This window comes from Eptesicus fuscus, chromosome 9 (assembly GCF_027574615.1).
Source record: "Eptesicus fuscus isolate TK198812 chromosome 9, DD_ASM_mEF_20220401, whole genome shotgun sequence".
Taxonomy (NCBI): Eukaryota; Metazoa; Chordata; class Mammalia; order Chiroptera; family Vespertilionidae; genus Eptesicus; species Eptesicus fuscus.
In genome coordinates this window covers 98,633,268-98,653,059 of record NC_072481.1, presented here as the reverse complement: position 1 = coordinate 98,653,059, position 19,792 = coordinate 98,633,268, and positions in this window count along the sequence as shown.

Here is a 19,792-nt window from a genome sequence, read left to right as displayed (position 1 = left end):
TTCGACCCCACAACAGTCCTGTAACAAAGAAAACAGGTTTTTATTAATACTATGCAAATAATAATATTACCATGAAAATAAGGATACTAACTGATAGTTTCCAAATTCTGGAGGAGTCAAAGAGAAAAAGACAGATGTTTCAATTCTGCTCACAATGGTATAATTTACCAAATTACTATAAGTCATAGGTAGCTTAAGAGAAATGATGTCCTTATATCTTGAAAACAAAAGGTTAACGAACCAGATTATTTATGTTTCAAATAAAGTCATAAAAATTATAATCATCCTCATCAGTTCATTCAGTTCCATGTAATTCATTCTTGTTGATCTTGACCATTTGTTAGCAATTTTACAAATTCAGTTTTTCCTTAGAGTGCTACCTATTCTTACCCAGTTAAATGATATAATGTGAAAGTTTATCAGAATCCTGTACTTTAGGGTGTCAGTCCTCCCTTCATTAATCTCACTGAATATGAAACATTTTTGAAAAATGAAACAGTAAGACAATGACTCTGTAAATGGCAAAGGCTTAGAATTACATGGTTAAAGATTTGATTACAATGAAATTGACAAAGAAATGTGCTTTTCTCTGCAACATACAATATGTTAAGATAACTAAATTTGCAAATGAAAATATACAGGTCATTGTGGTTTCTCAGCGGTTTTATATACTTTCTAGAACATTTATTTTAATAACTATTTACACACAAATACATTATTATTTTTTAATAGCCAATGCTTCCCATGTAAATTTAACACATCAATGTGTTTACTTAGCTTAATACCCTCCTTTTACTTACTATGGGAGAGAGAGAGAGAGGAGAGAGAGAGAGAGAGAGAGAGAGAGAGAGAGAGATTTCCTTTAAAGAGTTCAAAGGACCTTCTGAAAAAAATCTCAAAGTTATTTTTAGGTTAAGAGGAAACTATTAAACATTTGAATTTTTAGAAGTTTGTTAAGCATGTCAAAAGTTTTAAAACACGTGGTTAATAAAATCATAGTGAAAGGAATTTAGAGACAGGAAAGGCAGTTTTAGGGAACGGGTTCCATGGGAGAGGAAGACATACCATACCCGGCAGAGACAGCTCTAAGCCCCAGGATTGTTTATCTTACATACACAGAGGAGGGAGGAATGTTACAAGATAATGAGGAGAAGAGGGGGGCACTAGGTGAGCTTTGAAACTTTGAAACTGATTCCATGGGGGAAGCAGGGGGGAGTGGAGCATATAATATGAGGAAGCAATTAGAAACTGGGACGAACAAAGAGACTCAGAATTATGTTTCCCCATTTTAGAGACAGAGCAGGTTTTCCCATGTGGGGACCCTCCCCAGGGGGAGTTTGTATATGCTTGCAATAAACTTCCAGACTTGTGCCTATAATCTTTTAGTCGCAAATTTTATTCTTCAAACTTCATAGGACAAGAACCCACAATGAAAGTCCGAGCTCGCCAATTCCTAGTATCAATAGATCATTGTGAAACAATACTTAGTTATCAATTTAATAATAGTGACAAAGACTTTGTAGGCAAATACAGAAAGTTAAATGGTTTTAAGAAAAATTTAGCTCTTTTAATTTTAAAAAGACTTGGTTTATCTAAGTACTCAAAGACCTGATAATACAGAGCATAGGGAGTAATTTTAATAAAACAAAATCTTTGCATTCTCTTTATAATCTCTTATTAAGAGCATACAATAGTACAGGACAACTTTGTCTTTTTAACAGAAAAAGAACCAAGTTCTAATTTTGTATAAGCTTTCTTTTAATATTTAAGTTCACTTAATTTAATTAAATTAACTTTATCTTATTTAGCTTGATCATACCACATTTTCTTTTTCAAGATTCCTTTTTTATAATTTTTTTCACAACTTACCTTGCCCCTATTTTGTCTCTTCTTACTCATTCAGAAATAAGACAAATCACTTTTTAAAAGTGTCCTCAGAAATGCATTTTTCATGCTTTATACCTTCTTTTACCATTGTTACTCCTATTATTTCATCTATATATATTCATTAACAGATCCAAATTTACCTTTTAGTTTATCTGTAATAAGAAGCCAAAAGTAGGTAAACCAAGACTTATTTAGCAGTTAATGTTTCAATATTTTATCTTATTTGGAAATGATCTAGATGTTCAATGACTATTCGTCATTTAATTTAGCTGGCAAAACAGTAAAGTTTCAAGGTACTAAAAGACTTTGAGAAACTATTTTTAAGTACAAATACTATAACACATACAGTTATTACTAAAAAGTTACAACTAAAAACAACCTTTTCATCCTATTTACATTCACCTGATTTACTTTATTTTAACAATTATGGATAGGTTAGTTATAAAAATTTCACCATACAAAGTTATTCTTTCTGACAAATTTTGCAATAGAGATAACATGAACTCATTTAACTAATAAACCCAGATAGAATAAAAGTATTATACTTAATGTTGATATCCACAAAGACATGCCTATTTAGCCACACTAAATGTCAACCAGCTCCAGTATCAAATATTTTTCCAGATTATGTGATCCTGTAAAGTATTTGGCTTAGTTTATATTATATTTTAAAGAACTTTCATACAAGTGCTTAATTCCTTTAAGCCAATTAGAGCATTTTACATACCAATTTTGGTAATATCCTTCAGAGGTAGACATACTAGTACATACACAACACAGATGTAACCAGAGACCTGATAGTTTCATTTTAAAATGTCAGCCATGAGATAGGTACAAGTAAGGCAAAAACCCCAATAATATATAGCAGTTGAGGTATGTTAAGTGTATTATTTCAGATGGCTAAGGTTTTTTCTTATTAATATTTGTGGAGAAGACAATTAAGATTTATATTTGTCCTTGGAAAGGAGCCTTAGAGCCATAGCAGCAATTTACACTTGAAGAAAAATTACAGCACCTGCTCAGATGCCCAAAGTTTCTTTGGGGATCATTTTGGAGCTCTTTTTTTAAAAAGTCATTTTGTCTTTTAGAAGCTTCTGCATATCAGTCACAGAATGCATTGATATGTTTGAATTCCTTTTCTTTAAAGGGGTGGGCTCTCCAGGTAGACTTAGAACAAAGGATTTTTAAACTGGCCATTAGAGTTTTAAATTATTTTGACTAAGTTGGTCTCTTTTATTTAAAAAGCACAAGTGGAGAGAGAAACCAAGATGGCAGCATAGGTAAACACCTGTACTTGCTGCCTCGCACAACCACTTCAAAACTACAACTAAAAGACAAAACGGACATCATCCATAACCACAGGAAGGCTGGCTGAGTGGAAATTCTACAACTAGAAGGAAAGAGAAAAGCACACTGAGACTCAGAGGAGCTGCGGAAGTAAAGTGCAGAGGTACGGAGGCATTTGCGTGCGCGGAAAGGGCTGGCAACTGAGTAGGTGGCTGGCTTTTTCAATCCACAGGGAGACACAAGCTCCCGACTGCTCTGAACTCCAGTTCCAGGTGAGACTCTGGGGACCTAAACTCATATGGGGAGAAACTGGACTGTCTGGCATCGGGCAGAACTCGAGAGTGGCCTTCTCTCAGAGGTGCTTGCAGTGATTACCTAGGGACACTGAGACCCGGGGGCCTCTTAGGGCAGGGCTGACGGGAAGCCATTGCTGTTTGCTCCACCCTGAGACCCCACCCCACCCAAGCTGTGCGCAGAGGCTTTTGCATATGAATGGCCTTGTCCTTTGAAATCTAAACTTACCTAACAAACTGCAGCTGAGTCAGAGAGACCCAGCACATCCAAAAGAAGGCCCAAGGCCCCACAGCAGCTTGCATTGCTTCACAGCTGGGCCTCATCTGGGGACCCCAAATCCCAAACAAAGAGGAAGAATCTGCAGATCTCTCCATAGCTCCTGCTGGGTGGCCTCAGGCAGAGGCTAAATTAGCACCTCCTTGGAGATCCAAGAGCCAGTGTACCCAGTGGTCAGAGTAGGACCATCCAGATTACAACTCCTCAGATCCATAAGGGACACACTCAGGGGGCAGACTCAGTGAGCACCAAAGCCCCACTGAAGCAAGTCTTGCCTCATAAGGGTGTCTCCAGCACAAAAGTTCTCCCATTGTAGACACAGCTGATCCTCACAGCCAATTGGCCTGGAGGTCAAATCCTTCCAGGGATACCAACAACAATCAAGGCTTAACTACAACAAGACTGTGCATACAGCCCACAAAGGGGTGCACCAAGAGTGTCCACCTCAGGTAACTGGGGAGGCTGAGCCATTGAGCCCTATAGGACACCTAGCACACAAAGCCACTCTATCAACACAGGGAAGCAGCCAAAATGTGGAGACAAAGAAACAGGTCACAAATGAAAGAAATGGAGGATATAGAGTTCAAAACCACGGTTATAAGGTTTTTCAAGAATTTTCTAGAAACCGCCAATAAATTTAGTGAGACCCTTGAGGATATGAAAAAGGACCAACTAGAAATTAAGCATACACAGACTGAAATAAAGAATAATATACAGAGATCCAACAGCAAACTAGAGGATTGCAAGGATCAAGTCAAAGATTTGAAATACAAAGAAGCAAAAAACACCCAGCTGGAAAAGCAAAAAGAAAAAAGAATCCAAAAATATGAAGGTAGTGTAAGGAGCCACTGGGACAACTTCAAGCATACCAACATCCGAATTATGGGGGTGTCAGAAGAAGAGAGAGAACAAGATATTGAAAACCTATTTGAAGAAATAATGACAGAAAACTTCCCCCACCTGGTGAAAGAAATAGACTTACAAGTCCAGGAAGCACACAGAACCCCAAACAAAAGGAATCCAAAGAGGACCACACCAAGACACATCATAATTAAAATGCCAAGAGCAAAGGACAAAGAGAGAATATTAAAAGCAGCAAGAGAAAAAACAGTTAGTTACCTACAAGGGAGTGCCCATACGATTGTCAGCTGATTTCTCAACAGAAACTATGCAGGCCAGAAGGGAGTGGCAAGAAATATTCCAAGTGATGAATAGCAAGAACCTACAACCAAGACTACTCTACCCAGCAAAGCTATCATTCAGAATTGAAGGTCAAATAAATAGCTTCACAGATAAGAAAAAGCTAAAGGAGTTCATCACCACCAAACCAGTATTATATGAAATGCTGAAAGGTATTCTTTAAGAAGAGGAAGAAGAAGAAAAAGGTAAAAATAAAAATTATGAACAACAAATACATATCTATCAACAAGTGAATCTAAAAATCAAGTGAATTAAAAACCTGATGAACAGAATAAACTGGTGAATATAATAGAATCAGGGGCATAGAAAGGGAGTGGACTGACAATTCTCTGGGGGAAAAGGGTGTGGGAGGTGCGGGAAGAGACTGGACAAAAATCATACACCTATGGATGAGGACAGTGGCGGGGGGTGGGGGGAGGGTAAGGGCAGAGGGTGGGGTGGGAACCGGGTGGAGGGGAGCTTTGGGGGCAAAAAAGAGGAACAACTGTAATAATCTGAACAATAAAGATTTATTTTAAAAAATAAAAAAGAATTTAAAAAAAATAGAAAAAATAAAAAACACAAGTGGAGAAACCAATGTGTTTGTACATATAACTAGTAGAGTTCCCGAGGAAGGAACTTTGGGGAAACTTTTAGAGGACGAACATCTCATGTAAAGATAAAGTCCCCTGAAAGATGTCATGGCCAGACAAAACGGCAAAAGAGATGTTAAGACTATCTTTGAATCATTTAATTATTTAAAGGCTTCTAAGTACTTGTTGAAAATGTTTCTTATTCAGCTTCTTGTTTCTAAAAGTTTCTAATTGTATATGTAAATACACTAATTTTGGAATTTCAAAAGATTCCCAAGTGGCCACTGTCATTCCAAATTGTCTTTTGTAACAGAGGTCCATTAAATAGATAATTAACAGAGGACTGACTATAATGTTTAAACATAAATCCAGCTGGTGTGGCAGATGGGGGTTGTCATTCTGTAGCCGATTTAGACAAAAAACTGGTATCAGAGAACCCATGAATAAAAGTTCTGAGCCTCAACTGAAGGAGGGAGACTAGAAACAAGAGAAGTCACCACTGGAACCCCAGAGCACAAAAGTTTCAAGCAGCTACCTTGCTCAAATCCAACAATGCTGAAATTAAAGCAGAGAACCTTTGGATTCCACAATGCTGATACCACAAAATGTCGACTGAGTACAAAGAGTCAGGAGGCTTTGGCTAGAAATAAATGATAAAGTTTTATTCAAAGGTCTTACAGTTGCAAACTAGAAACAGCTAGGCAAAAGTCCATAAGTGTTCCCAAGAAGAAGTAAAAGTTAACAGTTTTATTGTAAAAATTATATCCTTGAGAATATTCAGTCCTGCATTCTTAGACCTTGGATTGGTGCCGGACTATTATTAGTCACATGTCAGGTCTGGATGATGGCTGCCAGCTGGTCTGAGGATGGGCACCAGGAGGTCTGGTCATGTCCTGAGACCTTAGTTTAGGGCCATGGTTGGCAAACTGCGGCTCACGAGCCACATGCGGCTCTTTGGCCCCTTGAATTTTTAGCACAGGCCAGCTTAGGAGTACCCTAATTAAGTTAATAACAATGTACCTACCTGTATAGTTTAAGTTTAAAAAATTTGGCTCTCAAAAGAAATTTCAGTCGTTGTACTGTTGATATTTGGCTCTGTTGACTACTGAGTTTGCCGACCAGTGGTTTAGGGGATAGTCAGAGGGCTATTTGAGATTTAATGTATGTCCAGGCTTGACGCATAATGAACTAGTATATACCTAAGTATTGACAGGACTGCAAAGTTCAAAAGTTTAAGTTACCAGGGTAGTTAAGATAAGAAAAGAATCCTTTCCTTAAGCCTCAACCTTCATAATGTTAATAATTTAGCAGCTTGGTTAAAATGATAGCATTTTACTTTTTCTCTATCTTTACTGTTGCCTCGGGACTTGTGCAGTAGGCATTCCTTCAGCCCCAACCACCAGATAGTCTTTATTGAAGCAGCCTCTCCCACAGGGGCCTCCTCCAGAAGTCTACCCTGTGGTAGTACCTGCAAAATGACCACAGTCAATCCTATTTGCCTTAAGGGCTCTCGGGTGTCTTACCAGTAGTTACCCCAGCTTCACTCACCACTCAGCCCTAGCAAGGCAGTCCAAAACCTGGAGTCCTATGTTTTGTAAGAATTTCTTTAGTGAATATTTTAGGGCTTGAGAGGAGGGATATGCTTCCTCCTGCCTCCACCTATGACCCACCCTCCCCTGACTGTGCCCAGCTGTAGATCCCCAGCTGCCCTGAACTGCTCTGCACACGCTGGCCGCAGAATGCACCTTTCGCCATGCTTTGGGCAGCAGGTGTCCTTTAAACCTGCAGAGCTGGGGCCTGGATAGTCCTCAATGACTATGCGGACCACCTCTAGAAATCACCCTGAAGTGGTAGCTACAGATTAGGGACACTCAGCCCTCATGTGGACTCTCGGCATGAGAAGTCCTGAGCTTTTCCATCAATCAGGGTTTCGGATGTCTCTTTTGAGATGATTCCCTGTCAGCCAGCCCGCTGGCCCTGCCCTGACAAAGAAGCCAGTCCCCTCCAGCTCTGCCTTCAGGGAGCATGTGCTCACCCTCTAGCTGCAGCAGTAAATTGTCTAATTTGAGGCTTAGAAGTAGGCAGCTGCCTTGTATTACAGGGATTCTGCTCCTGTGACCATTCCTCTCCCAAACCATTCCTTAGCTTAGGTCCCTGGCACCCCTATGGCCAGGTCCACGCATGCGCAGTTTGCATTGCTTCCGTGGGCAGCAGGGCCCTCCAGACCTGAGGAGCTGGGACCCAGCCTCACCCACCTGCATACTCTCAGCTGTGGAGAGAGACCGCCCCCTCAAAACAACCCTGGGGCAGCAGCTGCATATTGGAGACAGTCATTCTCATTTGGACTTGCTGCCTCCCAGGTGGAGAGCTTCTCTAGCTCCCAGGTGTATGTTATAGAGGACACCCCAACTCATCCTCCCAGCCCCACCCTAGCAAGGCAACGGAGTAACACAGCACTCTGCACTCAGTCTGAATATTGCTTATTGGGTATTATAGGCCTTTCAAGGTGACATCACTTTGTTCTCCAAGAACTCATCCTGTGACCCAAGCCCTCCCAACCCTTGTCAGTTCTAGATCTGTGGCTATTCTGATCTGCTCCACACATTGGTTGGGTAGTAAGCATCCCTTCAGCCAACCTGAGGCAGCTGGGGCCCTCCAGACTGTGGGCTGGGGCCCAACCTAACCAACTGGAATCTTTAGTGAGAAGGTGGCCTAACTTCTAAAAAATAACCTTGAGATGGCAGCTAAAATTGGTTGCAGTCAGTCTCTATGGAAACCTGACCCTTGAGGATCCTGGTGGGCTTCTCCAGCAACCAGTGGTCCCAGTTGCTTTTATTAAGTGACTAGAGGCCTGGTGCATGAAATTCGTGCACTTGGGGGGAGGTCCCTCAGCCTAGCCTGCACCCTCTTGCAGTCCAGGAGCCCCTTGATTGATTGCCCCGAAGAGGGAGGCCCCGCCCACCCGCCTCAGACCTTGGGTTGGTTGCCTCAGACTCCCCCTGTGGGGCGATCATGGGGCAATGGCGGGCGCCCCCCAATCGCATTGCATCCGCCTTGGCTGGCCTGGCGCCAGTGCGTGTCATAGCATGGTTGTCCAGATGGTTGTTCTGCTGTTCGGTCGTTCGAGTGATTGCATATTACACTTTTATTATTATAGAAGATTGCTCAGTCAGTCGGCCTGGCCCCACCCTTGCAAGGCAGACCTATATACTCCAGCTCTCCTTTCCAGAGGAAACATCTAAATTTGTGTAGTCCAGGGACTGGATTTGCACAGATGCTGGTGTCCACAAGATCCTATTCCTGTGACCCAGCCTCTCCCAACCCACGGGCTCTTCCAGGTCCCCGGCCACCCTGGCCACTTGTGAGTGCACAGTGGGCTTTGGCAGCTGGGCCCTCCTGGCCTGTCCAGCTGGTGCCTGTTTTCAACTGCCTGCATGGTCTCCTGTTTGGAGAGGGCCACCCAATGGCAAGCTCCCTCTCTAGCTGCAGCAGCAAATCGGCCACAGTTAGTCCCACTGTACTTAGTGTCTCACCAGGTCCCAGGCTTCTGAAATCCTGCATTTAGTTTAAATATTGCCCATTGGGTAGTTTAAAGCTTGCAACATGGCATAAACCTTGTCCCCCAAGGACCCATCCTGTAACTCGACCTCTCCTGGCTCTTGCATTTTCAGAACCCTGGATACTCTTATCAGCTCCATACATGCATGGGCATAGGCACCTCATGACCAACCTCTGGCAGGCTGTGTGTTCAAGGCAGGGGATCCGGGAGCTGTCCCTAACCACCTGCACAGCCTCCAGGCGTTGAGGAATCCCACCCCATCCTGGCAGTAGTCTGTCCGCACTTGGGCCTTCTGCCCAGTGGTGTCCTGGGCTTCTCCACTGTCAACATATCCAGGTGGCTTATTCCAGGGAACCATGTCTGGCCAGCCCAACGGGCCCCACCCTGGCAAGGCAGGGCAGTTTAGCTTTTTCCAGCAGAACCCTTGAAGGAAATATGTGAATTGAGTAAGCTAGGGCTTTTATCTGCCTTGTGCTCCATGAGTGAGTGCCTAACACCCCTTGACTCTCCAGACACCTGTCTCTTGTTACTGGGTCCACTTGGCACGTGAAAGGCACAAGCAAGCACCCCATCAGCTGACCACTGGCAGATGTTGCCCTCGGGGCCAGGATATCTCCAGGTGGTCCCAACCACCTGAACGCCTTCAGAGGTGGAGGAGCCCCCTCACTGGTGATAGTCCCCATCCTCATGTGCTGCCACTGTTGCCCAGGCTTCTCCAGCCATCAAGAAGGTGTTTCTTATCGGGAGAAATGGAGCCGACAAGCCAACTGGCCCCACTCTGGCACTGCAAAAATATCTGTCTTTTTCCAGCCCAGCCTTTAGAAAAACACATGCATTTGAATAGGCTGGCGTTTTTAATTAGGCATCTGCCTCGTAATGGAAGAGCCAGCACCTGGGACCTTCCGCCTCTTCCATACCTGCTTCTTGTTCCCGGTGCAGGTTAGAGGGCCTGCAGAAGCACAGGCCTGTGCAGTAAGCATTCCGCCAGCCGGCTTCTAGCGGCCTGTTCCCTCCAGGCAGAAAAGCTAGGGGTGTTCCCCAACCACCCACACAGCCCAAAGGGGTGAAGGGCACGCCCCCTACCTGGAGCTAGTTCCTCCTTATAGGGAGGTACTGTCCTGTAGCGCCCCATCCTTCTCCAGCTGTCAAAAGGGCCAGGTGTCTCAATGAGAGAACCTCTGCTCTTGAACTGGAAAATGGGAGGATGGTGGGCAGTAGGGAGAGTGGTAGGTAAGAGGTGAGGTTTATGGGAAGGTGACATGGTGGGAAGTGGACCAAGGAGATATATTTTTGGGGTACAATTCATGGCTTGCTGAAGAACTGAGTATGGGAGATAAGGGAAAAATAAAAAAAATGCCAACTTGGAAGCGTGAGCAATGAGCTGATGGAGGTGCTATTTACTGAGCCAGGGGCGTGTGGGAGAATGAGGAGCCGGAGGAGGGCATGCTGCATTGAAAATGAAACAGGCACTTCTTGCCATACTGTTTTTTTAATGATTGTCTCTCCCCAACCCACTTTTTTCTTCTTCTCTTTGCCGTTAGAATATTGTCTGGCTCCTAGCAAGGGAGCCCAGGGGAAGCAAGGTATGAACAGGAGCCAGACTAGTTCAGCTTTTCAAGGTGCCAGGCCCAATCTGTTTTTGTTCCTCCAGCCTCAGTCTGGGGCTTTCCTTGCGGTGTGAGATGGCTGCTGAGCCCTCGGTGTTGGTAGAAAATTCTCCGAGAATATTTCATTTTTGCATGGTTCAGTCTTTATGAGAAAAGGCACATTTCAATAGAAAATCTTTGGAAACTGAGAGAGTATCTCCCTAAAGGTAGAGAACCTCCAGGGGGATTTGAAGAGTGAGAACACTCCTCCATCCTGGAGACATTTCTTACTCTCCACATTTATAATCTAGTGATGATTCCCTCTCTTTCCTGAAGGAGACTTGAGTAATGAGTAATCTCAAGTGGCAAATGTACCAATAGCGTATGAGCCTCCTAATTTTGGGATTGCTTTACTGTGATGCTAACCCAATGGGCAGGTAGCATCTGGTTCTCACTGTCCTCCCCCTGGGATTGAGGAACCTGCTCTGGCTGCCTTTGCCATGAGTAATCACCTGTTTCTCTGACTCAGAGCGCCTCCTGCCTCCTGACAGTATATATACGGTCTATAAACTATGGCAGGCTAACTTGTTAGCTTGCAAGCAAGGCAACGTCTGAGACCCTTCAGTTTCTGACAACAAATCTAAGTTTCAGGTGCACAGGCTGAGGCTGTTCCTTGTAAAGGCGATCTTGGGACCCTTAGCTTATACAATTGGCCAGAACTTGGCAACTTAGCACTCCTCAAAGCAAATAAGTTTGAGGGTACATACGAGATTTCTAGCTGCATGCCTTGCCACCCCAGACTACCTTAGAGTCTGATACCAAGGAATAAGGTGGGAGTGGGTGTCAGTGACGCAGCTAACAGGGCCTCTCCCAGGGTGTTTGTAACCCGGCTGTTCCACTGCCATCTTTCCCAGCTTTTCACAATTTCCTATCAATGGAAATACTTTTCCAGTTTCAAACAACTTACAGTTATTGGGTAGGGAATTGGTAGGCCTGGATTTGAATCCAAGCTGTGCTGTTTAGTAATGGTGTGCCCTTAGGAAGGTCATGATCTTGCTTAGTCTTGAAAGGTTTGCGATGCAGGAAACAAGACACAGAGTCCAGGCAACAAGACACAGAGTCCAGGCGATGAAAAGGGGGGAGGTTTTAATCTTGCGCTCCCGGGCGAAACTCACCGGTCCAAGAGTGGGCCAGGGGAGTTCGCGTCAAAATGGGGGCTTAGGTACTTCCTTTATACAGCTGTTTAGTGAGGGGAGGGTGGAGGGCATGAGAGGTGTGGAATTCCTGCCTCGGGCAGGGGTCTGGGAAGGCTGGCAAGGGTCTGGGAAGGGCCAGTTATCTTTGTCACCATCTACCTTGCGGATGCTTGCATGGCTGTGGTCTTTCCCCCCTGCCTCGACCTAACATCCGGCCTTTTGGTGATAGGGGGCACCGAAATCGTCCTGGCTACTTCCTGCTGACCAGGGGCGAAGAGGGTGGGGGATGTTAAAGGCCAGGGTCAGGCAGAGGCGGGTTGAGGGGCAGCCGAGTGTAGGGATGGAGCAGGAGCTGGTTTACAGTCACCCGAGACATTTCTGCGATCCGGGAGCAGATGAATTTGAGGAGGCAGGGAGCTAGGGAAAAAAAGACACAGATGAGAATTAGGGGCCCAATCAGGGGTAGGGTCCAGGTAGCTCTAAAGAGAGTTGTTCCAGGAGTGTCTTGCACGTAATTCTTCACTCAGCTCAGTCAGGGTCTGCATGTTCTGTTCCACCACTCCGGACTCGTTGATGTAGCAGCAGCATTCTTCTTTTTTTTTTTTTTTTTTTAAATATATTTTATTGATTTTTTACAGAGAGGAAAGAGAGAGGGATAGAGAGCCAGAAACATTGATGAGAGAGAAACATCGATTCAGCTGCCTCTTGCACACTCCCTCCTGGGGATGTGCCCGCAACCAAGGTACATGCCCTTGACCAGAATCGAACCCGGGACCCCTCAGTCTGCAGGCCGACGCTCTATCCACTGAGCCAAACCGGCCTTGGCAGCAGCATTCTTCTTGAAGGAACATGCAGGTTCCTCCTCTTTCCGCAGTAAGAAGGTCTAGGGCCCTTCGGTTCTGCAGGGCTATTTGGGTACCGATGTTACTTGCCGCTGCAGGGAGGCTAAGGAGGCAGCAGTAGACTCCAGGGCTCTCTGGAGTCTGTCATTGAAATCCTGAGCAGAGATTATGCTGTTCCCGAGGGCCCCCCCAGCGAGGCCTATCGAGGCAGCGATACTTACCCCCAACATGACAGGGAGGAAGGCGGCCTGGCGGGCCCAGGGGTGGGATGAAGGGAGCAACCAGGCGAGCTCCGACTCTCCATACAAGGTTAGCTGGGGAACTACTGTGACCCCGAAGCAAGGCCGGGGTCAGAGGAGTTTATGCAGTTGCTTAAGGTGCCGTTGCACCAAAAGAAGGTACCCGGGCTGGCCTTGGTGGGACTGGCTGCAGTGTGGTTTTGGGTACAGTCCAAGTGACCCGTCCCACAGTTACCGGGTTGCTGGTCTGGTAGCATATCCATGGGGGCAAGGTGGGTTCTGGAGTTTCGGGTTCCCAGAGGGGAATGCCAGCCAGGGGAGGCTGACATTCACCGTGTCCTTGGGTTCCTGGAGGAGTTATGAGTGGGACGGCAGCCAGCAAAGGTCTTTGGAGAGAGACACATAAAAAGCAGTGCGAGACATTGGGCAGGGTGCGGGTCTCGTTAAGGAATAGTAGAGTGTGTTGGATAAGTTGGAGCCAAGAAGAAAGGACTTCTACCCTGGGGGGAATCAGGCAGCTTCCCTTTAAGGGAATGTTCGGCCTGTAGTATGCTTTTGGAGACCTGGATTTGGGCCTCCTGGGCCATGACATATTCCCTGGAGATGTAGATGGTCCCTGAAGGGGTTGAGCTCCAACCATCCCCATATAGTTTTCCCATAACGCCCGCAACCCATCGCTGGTCCCAGGGGTCCCGGACCCTGATGTTGAAGGTCTCGTCCTTCCAAAAAAAGGGACCAGACCTGACTTCACTGTAGGCATCATGGATGACACAGCCTGACCAGCGGCAACCCCCACAGGTGTTGACGTCTCGATTATACCCGTCTGGGTTCCGCTGGTCGTAAGCAAAGCAGGCATATGGTCGGCCACCATTGGACACTGACCGGAGGCCGACAGCAATCAGGATCTCCGCCTGGCATCCGACCAGAGGGCAGTCCTGAGATCCTACCTGCCGGGTGACTTGTGTGCTACCTGCCGGGTGACTTGTGTGCTGTCCTGGTTGTATGTTTCATGGACCTTGAACCTCCACCCATAAGCAGGTGTGGGAGGGTGTAGGTTGCCCAGGGCTGGGAGGAGAAGGAGGAGGGGGAGGGCGGCTAAGGCAGACCTTAGTGGGGCCCAACACCTCACATTTATAGAAGTCATGCTGCTCCGGGGTCCTCTTGAGTCTGGAGAGGTGGTGCCCTGATGGATCATCAAGTAGTTTGGCCGCAGTGGGGGTTGTGAGGATTACTGTGTGAGGTCCCGTCCACCTGTCAGCCTGTTTCCGGAGCAGCTGCCTGCCAGTCCTGCCCTGGGAGGTGTCCCCTCATTTGATGAGTAGGAAAGTTGGGGCGCATTCCTCCCTGGGGTGAGCAGGAGGAGCAGGCACTTGTGACTGCCTCTGGCAGTGTGGGCGAGGTGAAGAGGGATGAAGGCCGTATCCAGGGTCCACTCGAGTGTTACTATCGCGTAGGAGGCTTTCTGACGTCCCTGGGGGTCTAGACAAGAGCTTCCATCCACAAACAGAGTTAAGTCAGGATTAGAGAGAGGAAGATCTGAGAGTCCCGCCCGAGGTTGAGTGAGGGCCTCTGACGACCTCGGGGCAGGAGTGCGTTGCCGCAGGTTGGGTGGAGGCAGTGGGAAGGAGAGTGGCTGGGTTCAGGGCTGGGGACTGAGTTAGGGAGATGTCAGGACTCTCCAGGAGCAGGAGATGGAGTTCCTGCATGGGAGAGGGGGCAAGGAGAGATAAGGATCGGTGTGACAGAAGATCCTGTAGCCTATGGGTCCTTACCACAAGCCTCTCCCGTAAACCCATGCTCTGCTCGGAATGGACTGAAGTCCCAATATCTACAGAATCATTTGTACCCTTCTCAAATGTATACTGCAGCTTTCTCGAAACTTATTGAGCAAACCAGATATCAGAATGTTAAAAGGCATCATTGATTTGTATTAATTATGTACCATTCACTGCTATTCCAAATATAGAGTGTATGATTAATACATATAAAGAAGCTTCCAGCAATGAAAGATGCTTGATTGTTCTTTCCTGAAATGTTATACATTATTTTTAAGTTGTTTACTGATGAATTGGATTGTGTCTGAATTAAAACCATTATCTGATTGTTTTGTGCTTCCAGTGGTAGCACCTGCCCCTTCCCAGGATTCAGTCTGCCCTTCAGGCCTTCAAAGCTTTCCTCTCTGGGCAGCTGTTTGGATAATGTGCCCTGGTTCCTGGACAATCATTTGTTCTATTTTTTCTTTTGCAATTTTTTATTACAACTTAATTCAATGAACATAAAAATCACCTTTAAAGTGTACAATTCAGTATTTTTAGTATATTACAAACCTGTGCAGCCACCAGCACCAATCCCAGAACATTTAATTATCCACAAGAGAAACCCCATCCTCCTAGGAGTCTCTCCTCATTTCCCTCTCATCTGGCTCCTTGCAAACACTAATCTACTTTCCCTCTCCACAGATTTGCCTCTTCTCTATATTTTGTATAAGTAGAATAAAATGATACGTGGGCTTTTGTTTTTGCTTTCTTTCACTCAGCATAATGTTTTCAAAGTTCATCCATGTCATAGTACTAGTATGTTTATCCATGTCATAGTGTGTTCACCCATGCTCCAGTGTTCCTTTTATGGCTGAATAATATTCCATTGTATGAATCGACTGGATTTTGTGTGTCCATTCATTAGTTGATGGACATTTGGGTTGTTTCCACTTTTTGGCTATTATGAATATGCTGCTATGAACATTTGTGTACAAGGTGTTATTTAAAGATATATTTTCAGTTCTTTTGGGTGTGCACCTAGGAAAAGAATTGTGTTATCAGTAAAACTGTTCAACATCTGGGGAACTGGTAAAGTGTCTTCCAACGTGGCGGACTAGTTCACATTCCCAACCTCAATGAGTCCCAGTACATGTGTGAGGGTTGCATTACTGCACATCCTCACCAACACTTGTTATGTGTCTTTTTTATTCTAGCCGTCCTAGTGGGTGTGAAGAGGTATCTTACAGTTTCAATTTGCATTTCCCTAATGACTAATGATGCTTAGCCTTTTTTTAAGTGTTTATTGGCCACTTGCATATCTTGTTTGGAGATGTCTGTTTAATCCTTGAGTCCGCAGGCCGACGCTCTATCCACTGAGCCAAACCGGTTTTGGCCTTTGTCCATTTTTAAATAAGTTTGTCACCCTGGCCTGTGTTTCTCAGTGGTTAGAGCATCGGCCCCCTTACTGAAAGGTCGTGGGTTCAATTCCAGTCAAGGGCACATACCTGGGTTGCAGGTTCAACCCCTGGTCCCTGTAGGGACACACAGGAGAGGCAACCAATTGATGTATCTCTCTCACATTGATCTTTCTCTCTCTCTTTTCTCTTTCATCCTCCCTCCCTTCTGCTTTCTCTTAAAAAAAAATATAAACAGAAATAATACCCTTGGGTGAGGATTAACAAAAAAATTAAATTAGGTTGTCTTTTTATTATTGAGTTGTAAGAGTTTTTTAATATATTCTGGATACTTGACTCTTATCAGATATATAATTTGCAAATATTTTCTCCCATTTTTTTAGGTTGTCTTTTTGCTTTCTTTTTTTTTTTAATATATTTTATTGATTTTTTACAGAGAGGAAAGGAGAGGGACAGAGAGCTAGAAACATCGATGAGAGAGAAACATCAACCAGCTGCCTCTTGCACACCCCCTACCGGGGATGTGCCCGCAACCAATGTACATGCCCTTGACCGGAATTGAACCTGGGACCTTTCAGTCCGCAGACCGACGCTCTATCCACTGAGCCAAACCGGTTTCGGCTTTTTGCTTTCTTAATAGTGTACTTTGGTGCACAAAAGTTGTTAATATTTTAACTTTATTTTATTGTTGACTATTATAGATATCCCCATCCCCCCCCCCCCTTTGCCGGCCCCCACTCAGACCCCGCACCCGTCCTCACTTCCCTCTGGCCATCACCACACTGTTGTCTGTGTCCATGGGTTATGCATATATGTTCTTTGGTTAATCCTTTCACCTTCTTTCATCTAGTAAAAAGTTTTTAAATTTTATGAAATACAAATAATCTATTTTTTTCTTTCATGGCATGTGATTTTGTTGTCATATCTATGAAACTGTAGCCTACCAAGGTCATGAAGATTTATACCTATATTTTCTTCAAGTGTTTTAATTTTTACATTTAGGTCTTTGATCCATCTTGAGCTAATTTTTGCATATGGTGTAGGGTAGGGATCCAGATTCAGTCATACATGTGTATGTCCAGTTGTCTCACCATCATTTATTGAAAGCCTATTCTTTTTATTTTTTTTATTTTTTATTGATTTTTTACAGAGAGGAAGAGAGATGGATAGAGAGTTAGAAACATCGATGAGAGAGAAATATCGATCAGCTGCCTCTTGTACACCCCCTACTGGGGATGTGCCCGCAACCAAGGTACATGCCCTTGACCGGAATCGAACCTGGGACCCTTGAGTCCGCAGGCCAACGCTCTATCCACTGAGCCAAACCGGTTTCGGCTGAAAGCCTATTCTTTTCCCATGGAATAGTCTGGACACACTTGTTAAAAATCAGTTGACCATATGTTTATTTCTGAACTCTCCTGCCGGGGTTCTTTTCCCCCAGCCTTACAAAGGGTTCAGCATTCTGGAGAAAGGGCTGCGTGCAGATGATTAAGAAGGAGTCCATGGACGAAAGATATTTTTGAAAGGCTTTGGGGGTCAGAGGAGCTTCCAGCTGAAGGAGCTAGAAGATTCCACCCTTGACCAAGGACCCGTGCTTTTATTAAACACAATTTGTCCCAAGGCAAGGTGGAAATATATACTTCAAAGGGTAAGGTATCAAAGGGTATACAGAGATTGTCAGATTGGGGAACAGCCTACAGCTGTTCAGGTGTTTGGCCAACAGGAGGCAATAAAATGCCCTGAGCTGTCTGGCAGTTAACAATCCCATTCAGGTTTGGGGGAGATGCTTTGTAGCCGTTTCCAACAGGTAAACTACATGTGACTCAGCCGTATTGAGCTCCCCAAGCTTCACGAATCTTTTGGTAAAACTCTTGTAATTATTACATGCTGGAATTGGTTCTTTGCACTCTCCATTCTATTCCATTAGTCTGTCTGTCTATTCTTACACAAGTACCACACTGTCTTGATTACAGTAGCTTTGTACTAGATCTTAAACCCAGGAAGTGTAAGACTTCCAACTTCTTTCTTCTTTTTCAGGATTGCTTTGGCTATTCTGAGTCCCTTGCATTTCTATATAAACTTTAGGATCAACTTGGCTGTTTCTGTAAAAAAGAAGAATAAAACCTAAAAAAAAAGCAGTGACATATGCCAGTCAGTTTTTGCTTAATAATTAGAGACTATTTATTAGGAGCCCTTAGTTGTAGAGTTAGGAACTCAGTGATATGAGGATGAGTCAGAGAGTACTTAAGCTTAAATATTACCCCATCTCTTCAAACAACCACCAGGCACAGTAAGGGTAATCAATTTAGGAGGTCAAAATGCTCAGAGAGACCAGGAATGTCCTGACTCGACTGTCATCTTCTATTCCCTCTGCCTCGCTGTCCTTGCCAGCTTGGACTCTAGCAGAAGCCTGAGTCCTGGCCTGGGGCCTGTGAAATGGCTGGAGGACTTCTGGCAGGTCACTTTCTTCTCCAGCAGTCCAGGCCCTGTGTGCTCTCAAATCTTGAGAGGGCTCTGGTCCCTGAGTCCTACCTCCCAGTGCTCAGAGGCCCTGGAAATCCTCTGTGCACACACTCTAGCAGAAGCCTCCCCTCCCGGCAGAGAGCTTTGCAGGGACACTTGGAAGAAACAGCCCTGCAAGGACCCTGGGCTCTGATTCAAAGATTGCTGGCTTCTAAGTCACAGACAGTTAAGCACTCTAATCCATAAGGGCAAAAGGCAAAATAAATAGATAACAGCAGTTTTTAATCGTATAAAAACTAAATGTTGATCCATGTAGGAATGTCAGAGAACTCCACATTCCCACTGCTGCTTGGGACTCATGGGCCACGCAGTTTTATTTTCTGTAGCTGCAGCGTTCCAAGTGTCCTGGGCAGGGCTTCCTAGCGAATTAAACCTCTTGTACACTGAGCCTTTTGCTACTGTCCTTTCTCAGGGAGTCAGAGTACAACTTGCAGATGAGCTTCCTGCTCTCAGAATCGTGAAGAAGTTCTGCAGGTCTCTGGAACTGTCAGGGGGCTGGTGGGAGAGCTCTGTTGAAGGCACTGGTTTCCTGATGGTTTCTGAGACTCCATCCTGGTGGGTTATGAGCCCTGTAAAAACACTGCTGCCCCTGATGGCCTCCGTTTCCCTGGCTTTGAGTGATTAACACCCGATGCAGGGATGAAAACCGTCTGGGAGTCCCTGGCTGGCCTATCTCCCTCTCTGGGAATGGACCACCTGCCTGGCTTCTGTGTGTCTTCCACGCCCACAATCCATTAGCTGAGCAGTGACCAGTCAGACTCTTTCTTTCTGGAATCGGAAGACTTACCCAAACTGCTGTCACTCACTGCCTTGTGTGGATATGTCAAATGGCCACCGTGTGTGGGCCAAGGTTTGGAGAGCAGGCAACCTGAGTGAGCAGAAACCCTGGGTTTAAGAGAAAGTCAGAAGTAGAAAGAAAGGAAAATAAGCAAAGAGCAACGTCCATGCCCACCTTCCCCGTAAGGCCCAGCTGGGCCTGCTGCAGTGACCAGGACCAGCCCAGATGCGGGATCAACCATAAAGGACATCGGTCCTACCCAGCTCCTCCGACTTGGCTACCTAAGTGGGCAGGACCCAGGAGTACCCCAGGATCCAGGGCACTTGGGCATGTCTGGGGGACATTTTTAAGGCGTTTTGCCTTTTTTAAAAAAATTAATTG